The sequence below is a fragment of the Prionailurus viverrinus genome, chromosome C2 (genome assembly GCF_022837055.1).
Source record: "Prionailurus viverrinus isolate Anna chromosome C2, UM_Priviv_1.0, whole genome shotgun sequence".
NCBI lineage: Eukaryota > Metazoa > Chordata > Mammalia > Carnivora > Felidae > Prionailurus > Prionailurus viverrinus.
The window spans coordinates 113,065,317-113,077,834 of NC_062569.1; the positions used below are offsets into that span (position 1 = coordinate 113,065,317).

The window sequence follows — 12,518 nt, forward strand, 5'->3', positions numbered from 1 at the left end:
ACACTTGAAAATGGTCAGATTTTTAGTTTTAGAGTCTCCTAATGCTTTATCAAACCAAAAGGAGTTTGTTTGACCAACAGCCAGCTAGAATGAAGCACGTTCAACAATAATTCCGCAGTCATTCACCAAGCACACAAATACTGTGGGTATCTCAATATCAAACAACACAAAGGAAGAAACATCCTTCATGTCCACATTTCCAGATGCTGAGCACACAGACCCAGGCTGCCTCACCTCTCTGTGACATTTCCTCTACACCTGGCTACACACTCTTCCTAATGTCTCTCTGTCCATAGGTTCAGCACCCACCCCCAAGCTCTAGGACCGACCCGGGCTCAAGGCAAGGGAGCCTGAGGAGCCCCAGAGCAGCAGCTCAACAGTTTGGTCAGGTTCCAGCTGATCCCACACTGACCTTGGCCATCTCCTTCACCAGGCCTGGGTTCTGTTGCTGGGAGAATGTGCACTGAAACGAGTTTTGTTTTTCAAAGTCTGCATTCTTCTCTCAGCCACCCCAGCAGCTCTGCAGCCAAACTTCCAGTTTTTTAGTAACTTGGATCTGAAGCCACGTCCTCATCCACTGTATTCCCTTATGCTCTCCGCTACGTCACTGACTGACGGATGCCCTGTCAAGGCTTGGTCTTGCCTCATACTCCACACACTGCTGCTCAACACAGAGGGGATATCCTTTTCTAGTATGTCCAAAGACTCAACAACCTATGTCTTTGGACATATGAGAAAAGGATATCCCCTCTGACTCCCCGTAGCCCTGTGGGCACAGAGCTTGGCACGGGCAGGATCTCAGCCACAGCTTTCCCCTTAGCCAGGTGCCCCTGTTCCTGGCTCACCTCCACAGCTTTACTAGGTGGCCCAGCTGGCAGCCTGTGTCCATTCAGCCCTCAGAGAGTTCCTTCTCCATTTAGGTCTCCACAGGTCCTTAGCTCACACTGACACACCCAAGACTGAACTTGGCCAACAGTTCATACATCCTGCCTGCCTTCCTCTTTGTATTTATTGCTCGGTTTAGGAGCGTTCTCTGTAATCACATGGCCATGTGAGCATTAGCTCCAGCTCTAGCTATGCGTTAATTCTGGAGTTTTTGTTCTGGCCCCATAGGTCCCCTTAAGCCTCCTAGACCTAGCCATCTCAATATAGCCCAAGCCTTAGCGGATACAAACAGGACCCTAAAGTGACCCATGTAAAGGGTTCAGTCCTCTTTAACTCATTTACTACCCCTTTAAGTATGGCCCTTTTTACTAATTGGATGATCCAAATGTGTCCAGCAGCCTCATGAACATACAAAAAACACGAACCTTTGGTGTTGATCATGTAAATAATAGCACAGTTTATTAAGTATTTCCTAAATGCCCAGCAGTAGACTCAGCCCTTTCATACATGATGAAAGAAAGAAAGTATATTATCATCCCCATGCTAGAGATGCTCAATTACCAGAGCAGTGGCCAGAATTCAAACCCAGATCTGAGCTTAACTGTACATTATGGAAAGCTTTTAAACTGCACATTATGGGGAACTATAACCACTGTTTTTTGTTGTTTTTTTTTAACTATAACATGATGAACTTTATATTCACTTACTACCTTTTTGAAAGTAAAATTAAGGAATGATACACATTAAATAGATGCATTTATTACACTTACTTAGAAACATTATATGAAAAAATGTTCACTTCATAATTTAAAAAGATAAATCTTAAAGACTCAGTAGTCTGATTGATGGGATTTCTGTTAGAAGGACCTGAAAATTCTCAATAAGCCATAATTAAAGAATAAAGAGTAGCATATCCAAAATTAATATGCCATACTATACCTGAAAAAGCTAAGTTTAAATCTGAAATGTTGAGCTACTACTATTTGATACAAATTAAGGGGGAAAAATCTGACATTATTGAGTAAATAGAAAATTATGATTTTGTTTATGCACCCCCTCTCCCCCTCCCCCCCCAAATAACTGTCTAGTTTCAACAAATTGGATCACCTATATACATTCTGGCTGATTTCTAAATTCATAGTTTTTTTCTTTCTGTATGGCAAAAGGAGAACATGCATAATTAACTTTCTCTCCTTTCCCCCCAATTCTTTGGCTAATAAAACAACAGGCAGCTAGCTCTACACACATAAACACACACACGCTCTTTCCTTTTAGTCTTTCAAGAAAGCTAGTGCTTTTGCCAGATTGCATCCTTACCATATGTAGACACATCTTTTTACCTAATTAAAGCTAAGCCATCACTGCCAAAGCAGATGACTGAATGCTCCCCTGATAATTGAGTGTGCTCACTGCAAAGAATATAAAAAAGCACAGAAATGACTTTCAGCAGAATTTTGTTTTTTAATAGCACAGTGGGCACACTAAAATCATTCAGCAAATGGCATACTATACTGGATGCTAAAAATAAATGAACTGAAGTTCCTGTTTTCAAGATCTCTCCCTTCAGACTCAGCTACATTAAAAATACACAAAGAAGCTTTTAAGGGAACTTATGTTCCTACTGTTTATTCATAATTTCTCCCAGAGACCCATTTCTTCTCCCAGAGTGGAAATTTTCTCTATTTCCTTATATTAATATCCCGCTGATAAAATACCTCCAAGGAATATTAGATCTTAACAGGTTAACGATTGTGGCTAATTGTTTAACTTTATGAGATAAAATTTTTTCTATAATAAAATTCACTTTTAGGTGTACAATGTGATGAGTTTTGACATACGTATATACCAAGTAACAACCACCAAAATCATACCAAATGTTTCCATCACCCCACCCCTCCCTTGCAGGTTCCCAGGTTCCTCTTTACGGCCAACTCGCTTTCCCCCATTTCCTGACCCCTGATTGGTTTATCACTATACTTTTGCTTTTTCTAAAAGTTCATTCAAATAGAATCATAAATAAGTATATTATTTCTAGCTTATTTCAATTCGTATAATGCTTTTGAAAGAATTGTCCACATTGTTTCTTGTGCCAGGAATTCATTCCTTTTTATAGGTAAGTAGTAACCCATCATATGGCTATATGACGATTATTTATCAATTCACCAGGTAATAGACGTTTGGTTCTTTATAAGGTGTTGTTGTTGTTATTGTTAGTAAAGCTAACATTCAAGTACAACCATTCAAGTACATGCCTTTGGGTGAGCATATGTTCTCATGGGTCATACAGTAAATGCATGCTTAACTTTACATAAAATTTTTATATTGTATTCTGGCGCCTATTCCTGAACAGATCTGCTTCAATTTCTCAGTTAAAAGAAAAAAAAAATCCACCCATAACAATTAAAGTTATTGATACCACTGAATAATACGAACCACTGACAGAAGAATTGATTATAAATATCAAGCACTCATTATGGGTGTGTGCTGCAGGATATGGGAAATAGAGCTCAGTCTGATGAGAGAACCGTTACACGATTTCAAAATAAGTATGCTTACCTGTTGTGAAACCTAAAAAGTATTTTAGAGTCCTGCTATTCAGAGTGGGGTCCAGGGACCTGTAGTGTCGGCATCACCTGGGAACTTGGCAGAAATACAGAATCGCAGCCCCACACCCTTGATCCACTGAATCAAATCTGCAAGACCCTCAGGTGATCTGTGTTTGAGAAGTACTAATGGAAAAGGTCAGAGGAAAGAGAAATTATACCCCACTGAGAAGGTCAGGGATTCACAAAAAGGGTTTCTGAGAGGAACTGGAAGCTCATTCTAAGTTCCCTACTATTTCCTTTAAGTCTTTTAGACATGATCTTTTAAATTTTCCAACCGACAGAACTTCCTCTGAGAAAACTAGTCAGATTCTCTCTGAAAGTAAGTGGCTTTGAGAAAAATGTCCCTCACATTCTAGGGAATATTTGCGGTTGCCTTGTAAATTCCCTACACATTTTCAGTCCCATACTGTTTCCAGTCTTAGCCTTCCACTTACTACCACGATCACTACGATACTACTGGCATTTCTGACAGGAAATATACACGACTCCTCTCATTATATCTACAGGACACACATTTCATTCTGCATTGCCTAAAACGGTCAACTGAATCACCACCCCAACCTTTACAACGGCATCTCCACTTACTGTTATTCACAACTTGAACCCCAAAAGAGACAGCCAGGATTTAGAACAATCGAAAAACTTGCCCAAGGGGACCTCACTCACAAGGAGCAGAGTTGGTAGCGCAGAACATTTTAATGTGGACTTTTCCCCGGCACAATTCCAGTCTCATGGGGGGTGCACGGTAATGGCCCACTAGTCTTTGTTTTGTTCCAATCCTCTCCGGCCTCCATGGTGTTCAACTTTGGAACCACCTCCTTCAGGTGGCACTCACTGGCCTGGGTCTCACCTCTCTGCTTACGTGTCTTGGCCTCTTCCCCTTTGGCACACCATTTATGGGCGTTCCCAAGCTCTTATCTTAATGCTGCTTCCAAAACCCATGTGCTCATTACTTCTCAGCTTCTAGCAATGGTCTCTAATCTCCCTTCTCTTTAAACCAGCCCACCTGCTGTACCTCATGTAAAATCCTTACAGCCCAGCTCTCACTCTGTCACCCCGCCCTACAGGAAAACTTTCAGTGGCTTCCCATTGTCTGCCAAATAAACATAAAATCACTTAGCCTGGCATTTAAGACTTTTATAATTTGGTCCTTCCACCTTCTCATCTTCCTCTTCATGCAGTTTATTCTTTGCAGGCAGCAGCCTAATTAGGCATTAAGGTTGCCTGCGTGGCAATCAGACCCCTTGGGCTTGAGTCTCAGCTCTACATATCTGGCTAACCATAGGAGCCCGAGAAGTTGCTTAACCTCTTTACATCTCAGTGTCCTCAGCTGTAAAATGAGAATAATACCACCTAATAGAGCTACTGTAAGTAGTAAATATAAAGCACTCAGGTAAAAGTCTGGCACATGGGAAAGACTCTCCCAACCTTGTTCTAATGCTCCATTTAAAACTAATGAAATATCAGGTACCCATATACCAAGCCCTTACTAAAAAAATGAACTTTGTGACAACCTGGCAAAGACCCTAAAGAACTAGTGACATTATACTAATAATAGCCTCAAAAGATTAAGCTTCATTACTATGCTAGCTGTTTCTGCACATTCATTTCAATATTTCAAAGCAGATAGGAAGACTTATTCATCTCCTTCTGAATAAAAAATGAAAGGCATTCAAGATAGTAGTAATTCATTAGCAAAACTCATGCTTGAATGAGACCCTATTTCTGGCTACAGAAGCTATACCTTTATATGCTTGTCATAATAAAACTGCTCTTGAGTTTTAGCAAAAACAAACAATGCAGACTTGGAACCAGCATATCAAATTTATGTCTTGAAGCAAGAAATAAAATCAGTAACTCTGCAAATAATTTGAATTGACAAATAGCTGTCTCTGACGCTGTTATACTGTTGAGAAGGATTCAAGCATTGTGTTCTGGATTCAGAAGGAAATACAGTACCAGGGCCAATCAGCAATGTCTAACAAGGTAAGGATGAAGAGCTGAGTATCTGTCAGCCCTAGAGGATGGGGGCAGAAATGAAACACTGCAGCAGATGGCAATTTTAAAAATAGCTTATATTCTGAACATTTACATAATAGAACTGTTTAAAATATTCTACAGATGCAATTATTTTAATCCTCAAAACTACCCTTTGAGAAAGGTACTATTGTCATCCCTATCACACAAATGATGACCCGAAAGCACAGAGAAATCCTAACGTCCTCAAGAATACCCAGGCAGTAAGGGCCAGAGCTGAATTTGAACGCAGGCACACACCAGAATCCATTATGCTATAAAGACTCAAAAATATTTCCAGGTGATGCCAAGAGATGTAAAGATTGGTGGGAAAGACAGTTCTACAAATACCCAAGATGATTACAGCTCGGATTCCATTAAATTAAGATATATCTGGAAGTAAGAAACCTGAAGATGCAGCCTTATGTCCAGGCTAAGTTTGTGGTACTCAACAGTTTTGCAAGCCCAGTGGCCCAGGACACTGGGGAAGGGCTTTGAAGCCACTCATGAATAATCTCGGTGTGAACAAAGAGCTCAAGAGAGTCCCAAGGACCAAATCCCAAAAGCATTGCAAATGACCAAATTTGCCAGGACCACTAAAGCGTTATGTGCTCAGTCAGTGGGTGTCCTTCACAAAACTATTTGCAAACAAAACAGTAACGTAACAAATTTACTAGTGGAATAACTGCTTTCTGATGAACCTTAACAAATCGGAAATACTATACAGATGCATGGGGCTATACAGAAACATGGAGATAATTCCTGATGGACATTTGAGCTCCCAAGCTTTCTCAGAATAAATTTATGAAGTGAGTCTTAAATTTGTACATGGGTTCAGGAACGGTAAGGAGAATACGCATAAAAATTATATTAAGATACTTTAATAAAATTATTATTAATTGTAGCATTTAAGGACAGAGAGGGAACTGGAGTTCATTCTATTGAGAAAACAAGGCCCAGAGAGGGCAAGCATCTTGCCCATGGTTACACAGCTTAACAGCAGTTTCTATAATACATGTGCTGCATGTAATGTTCTAGTTTTAACTTCAGCATTTTATTACTCTTTAACTTCCATACTGATTGTCCCAAACAAGACAAATTCACACTGAGAATAAAAATAATATTTAAGAAGTGCCTGGCTGGCTCAGTCAGAAGAGCATGAGACTACTGAGCTTGGGGACGTGAGTTTGAACTCCACATTGGGTGTAGAGATTACTTAAATAAACTTTAAAATAATAATTATATATATTTAGTATTATTATTATTACTTCCATAGCTTAACTTTGAGATGTGCTGACCAGTCACTGGTTACTTTAATAGTCTCATGGGCCCTCTGGCCACATGTTGAACTAATAAGAGATAAATTAACAGACAGCTGTATATAAAGAAGGAGAGGGTGGGGCGCCAGGGTGGCTCAGTCAGTTAAGCGTCTGACTTTGGCTCAGGTCATGATGTCACGATTCGTGGGTTCGAGTCCCACATCAGGCTCACTGCTGTCAGCCTGTCAGCACAGAGCCAGCCTCAAATCCTCTGTCCCCCTCTCTCTGCCCCTCCCCTGCTTGTGCTCGCCCCAAAAAATAAATATTTTTTAAAAAATAATTAAAAAAGAGTCACCTGCTAGAGGTGGCAACATTGTATACGAACACTTCAAATGTTCACACTCACATCTAAGAAGTCTGAGACAGTGGTAGTGTTGCCTTGGCTTACCTCCACTATTAGGAATCTGTTTCACAAAGGCTCTCTGCTCCTGAACGTGAAGGACGTAGTACGGGTTCCAGAGGCCCGGGAGTCCGTCTGCAAAATTGTTGGAGCCTCTCTGCTAGGAATAATCCAAAACAAAGAGTTGTGCTGCTTCTTCACTTGCAAGTGCTGAAATAAAACACAAAGACAGCATGCTTCTTAAGAATAGGCTTAACTGCCCAAGGAAAACTTCAAGCTGTCAAAAAATCCTTAATGAACACATCTGGTAAACTCACTTCAGACCCTTCCCAAAATGCTTTACAGGATGATGAAATTCCCAAGAAGCAAAACAAAAAACCCAAGAGCAAAACCAGCAGCCTATGTTACATTACTATAGTTCATGACTGGTTATCCACAGGATCTGGCTCAGTGTCCTTGAAAAAAAAATAACACATCCAGCTTAATTAATCCAAAACAACCTGGTAATGAAAGAACCATCTGTCTTATTTTTCAGCTTCTCTCCACACATACACACAGCTTTATTGTTAAATGCAGAGGTGAGGGAGGTGAGAGACGAGCTTGCTCCGAAAATTCTCTGAGGAGGAAGGGAAGGGAGACGGGAGAATGAGGAGGTCAAGACAAATTCAAATGTCTAGAAGAACGTGAGGGGAAAGGAAGCATGGAGAAATTTGTGTGAAGAGCAACTAGTTTAAGAATGTGCTGTGGGCTACTTTCTCAAAAAAAAATTGAAAAAAAATCTCAAACTCCTCTTGCTACAGCTTTTCTTACACAAGACCAACCCTGATACAAAAACAAAACCAAGACTGCATGCTGTGCACTTGTGGTGTTAGTAGAAAATATGTTATTTAAAAACAATTCTTAGGAAACAAATTAAAAACAAAACAAAAAAAAATATGGCAAATACTTTATTTCAGAAGCCACTATGAACTCTAATGTCCTGCAATAAGGAAATATTTGTGCTTAACTATTATGAAAATCATATAATAAAATAAAAAATATTTAGATTCCACCAAGAAGGAAAACATTTAAATGCTGAGAACACTAAGATTATTTCTATGTGTGTGTGACCCATTACCAAAAGACACTGGAGAAAAATGAAATCCATTGATGTGCTGAGTTGTGGATTACAGGGAATTTTTTTCTTTGAAAATGAAAATTTATAGACAAAAAAATGCTAATTTTCACTTTTGAAATGTCAAGTAGTTGATGCATTTAGAAGTTAGAAGAAAGGCAAAGTAGTGCTCTTTAGTAGCTATTATAATGGAAGTCTCTACCATGAAACAGAATTTTGAGCCTAAGGAAATTATGGATAATTATACATTTGTGCCCCAGAGTCATTCTCCTTAAATGCAAATAAAGTGCAGCTCCTGGGTTTCTATCATCTTCTACCCAGTAGTACTTATTAGCAGCTGAAGTAAAAGAGCAATCACAATTTTAAAGTTGGAAAGATCCTTTAAAATGATCTACTCTGAAGAGTTGGTAAAGAAACCCCAAACAGTACCACACCAGGAACAGCTGGAGGGATGGGGACTTAGTTACACCTGAAGGAGCTTAAATCAAGGGAGGAAACAAGATGGCCCATTCTCATGTTTGAATGACCTTCATGAAGAAAAGGCATTAAGTTGGTTTGAAGGCTGGGGAGTGGGGGTGCAAGTTGTTAAGCCAAAGCCAGGGAATGCAATATTCAAGAAGTTAGTTCTGAGCTCAGTAGGAGGGAACTTGCTAATATTTGGGCTGCCTAAAGATAATACAGGTTGACTGACTGGATAACAAAGTCACTTGTTACTGAAGGTATTTTGTCCTAAGAACCACTTGGGATACATTTGGACAGTAGTGCTTAACCAACTTGAATGTCCACTGGTATCACGTGAACATCTTGTTAAACTGTAGATGATGATTCAGTAGGTCTGGGGTGGGGCCTGAGAATCTGCATCTGAAGCAACCTGCCAGGTGAGGCAAAGGGTCAAGACCGTGGGTCTTGAGTGTCAAGGATATAACTTGATTACACGCATTAGAATGTTATTTAAACCTGTGTCCCCCAAAGCACACAGAGTCTTCTAACCATATGACTTCAAAAGTATTTTCCAGTCTTGATCTGGGGGCAGATGACTATAAATAAATAGGTTAAATGGTAATTAGCAGGACTTTGTGAGTCCACACATCCAAAATTTTACAAAGTTTGTATCTTGGTATCTTGCAGTGACTGCCACAATCATACTTTTGAGAGCAACTAATTTTGCACAATTCTAAAGAAGAGATGTTTTACTTCCATTTAAAAAAAGTAAGGGGTGCCTGGGTGGCTCATTCGGTTAAGTGTCTGACTCTTGACTTCGGCTCAGGTCGTGCATGATCTCACAGTTCATGAGATCAAGTCCCAAGTCGGGCCCCGCACTGACAGCACAGAGCCTTGTTAGGATTCTCTCTCTCCCTCAAATAAAACAAACAAACGAATGATGCTCATGCCCTGAGTTTGGCAAATACTTGAAACCGAGTAACTGTGTTGTGATTGATGAATGACTGACTGAACAGACACTCAGCATTCAAAAATGCAGTTACTTATTATTTCTACTTACGATTCTACAGTTAACAGAGAAATAGAATGGAGAAAACATGGCTACAAATTTTTCCCAGTGACCTGTTATAAAATTGTGTGTCTCCAAAGGTGGGAAGGAGGTAAGTCTCCCAAGGCTACAATTTGTGGTCTTCTTTTTCAATGTAGGGCTTTATATTATTTACCTGGCCCTGAATTTCACCTCTCTGCTATCCATCAGAGTCATAAAAATTCCTTCAGTGTTTTGCAAGTCCCCGTTTCTAGCTCTGCTCCCTGACTTATCTAATAAAACTGGACCTGAATCAGTTCAAAATCCTATGTGATGTCTTTCCTGGAGAAATATGCTAATATCTGAACACACAGACTTTCCTCAAACTTTAAAGTGTTCTCACGTTTCTCTCCCATAGTAAATAAACCAAGAACTGAGAGGAAACCCATTTCCTGCCCTTCTTCTGACTCTGAAAGTCCCCCTTCCAAAGGGTTTGCTGTTTTAGTTTGCTTAAACGTTGTTTCTGATTTATGAAAATCAGATTTATGAAATCTGATTTATGAAAGCCCTTTTTTTCCAAACTGCTTATTTACTTTTCAGTTAATTCTGAATGAACTTAGCTTATTCTGTCCCTTGGGAAGTATCATCTGTTTGTTAATTCCTCCTTTGCTATTTTTAAAAGAAAAAAAGTGAATTAGCTTGAGGGTAAGCAATCAAATGAACATACATAAAATCGAAATTTAAGTGTTGGAAATTCTTCTGCTCTCCACAGCACATAAAAATCTGTGCTTATATTATTATCCATCAGAGGATTCTCTAAAGCCAAGTTACAAACACGATGCAAATCTTAATTTGGGGTACTTTATAATATTATTACAAATAAACCAATGCATGTGATTTTTTTATGTAAGTAATTTTTTTAATGAAATCATATAATCCTAGATTTACTTCCTAATACCAGTAGGTTTAATCCTTTTGGCAAAGTGAGTCAAATTTATTTCCTGATAAAATTAACTCTGAAAGTTTCTACCTTCTACAATAAGTGTTGAAGTGATCAATAAAAAATTTCTCAATGCCTATTCTATACCAGACATTGTTCAAGGATCTAAAGATAAAGTAGTGAAGGGGGGAAAAAAAGAAGTTTACAATCCAGGAGAGAGGCAGGTATTAGCAAGAAGTTCACAGCTAATTATTAAGTTACAATATTGGTATGGCTAAAAACTGACCCAGCTAGGGAAAGACAGGGAGCTTCTTCGAAGAATTTGGGGGAAATTCTCAGAGAACTCCACTCAAGAGTTAACCAGATGAAATAGGGTGAAAATGAAAAACATTCCGGGCGGAGGAAACGGCATTTGCTAAGATTCTGAGGTGAGAAGGAACGCTTCACACAGAAGAACTGAAGCCGCCGATGGGAGTAATGATGAAAACAGTTAATAGCTAGTCTTGGCGGTGTGCCTACCCGCCCGCAGGAACTCACAGATCGCACACAGCACTGGCATGGGCGCCGTTACTCTAACTTTGCACATAAGGACACAGAAAGGCTTAGAGAAGTCAACTTGTCCAACGTCTCAAAGCAGGAAGGTGGCGAGCCAGAGTTTGGTCTAGGGACTCTGCTGCCTGGGTCCTTATTCTGTACCTGAGAGCCATCAGAGCTCCCCAGGAACAGGTCAACATGGAACTTTCCTCCTGTTCATGCATGTGCATGTGGGTTCCACTTTTTATTCACATGCACGCACACACATTCATAAACATTATATAGGATGTGACCTTGTTTTAAGTAATGCTTAACATTTACATGACAATTATATAATATTCTGAAATTTGCATTTGTCACTGTACTTTGAGGTCCATCCATATCGATGTGATACAGAAAGGTCTAGTTCATTCTTTTTAAGTTCTGTAGAATATTCTATCAACCAAATGCATCACCAAGTTATCAATTCCCTACTAGCGGACATTTAGGTTGCTCTCAGAGAATTGCCTATATAAATGTTATTTTGGAGCCAAAGCTCTTTTGTTTTTCAATCTGGATAATAGATAATTCAATAAAATAATAATAATCTAGATAATTCAATAAAATAGTTTACTGAGACAGTGAATCTTACAAATGGCTAGAAATACTTTAAAATTGAAATTTCCCTTTTAAATGGGGTTTTCTCTAAAAACATAAATCTTTGATAATTCAAGTCAGGTAAAAATAACTAAATAATTAAAATACTATGACTCTCTCAAAAGGGGAAGTTAATAGTATTTTAAATGAGAAAATAAATTTCCAGTTAATTCGAACCTATACTAATCCTGTTGCAAACAGAACATACTGAAGAGAAAGTAGATGCAGAAGACAGTCTGTATCTTACAACCACTTTCGCCTCCTGGCCACACCACCCTGGACAGAAAAATCAGAGCGTTTGAGCAAGCAGATAAACAAAACAAATATTTCTCTGGAATGCCTTGTTCTGTGCTCTGGCCAGAAAATAATCCAAGGCACAACCACACAGAAAGATAAACAATTTTTTCTTTAGAATCAAGGGATTGGCAAGTGCCTACTATGTGTCAGAGTTAACGTTTGATAAAACAGACAATTAAGCAAAGCAATAAAATGATCGTGAAGTGGTCAGACCTATAAACAGTGTGACCAAAAACAATGATCTATTTACATTAATGGAACTTTTTGCTCAAGGACACTGTAACAAGTTTTATTTTGAAGTGTAAACTGAGGTCAAGTTCACAAATACGTGAAGACCCATCTATTGGTTTCCTCCACCTTTAG

The 12,518-nt window shown here is 39.1% G+C and overlaps 2 protein-coding genes across 7 annotated transcripts in view; one reads left to right on the forward strand and one right to left on the reverse strand.

Moving 5' to 3' along the window:
- ST3GAL6 (ST3 beta-galactoside alpha-2,3-sialyltransferase 6) overlaps positions 1 to 12,518 on the reverse strand; it is a 94,358-nt gene that overhangs the window by 57,262 nt on the left and 24,578 nt on the right. For all 6 annotated transcript variants that reach the window (XR_007155814.1, XR_007155813.1, XM_047876031.1 and 3 more), the window contains exon 2: positions 7,215 to 7,376. The gene's annotated coding sequence lies outside the window, so the exon portion shown is untranslated. The remainder of the gene's footprint in view (positions 1 to 7,214; positions 7,377 to 12,518) is intronic.
- LOC125174507 (uncharacterized) overlaps positions 1 to 12,518 on the forward strand; it is a 77,139-nt gene that overhangs the window by 3,386 nt on the left and 61,235 nt on the right.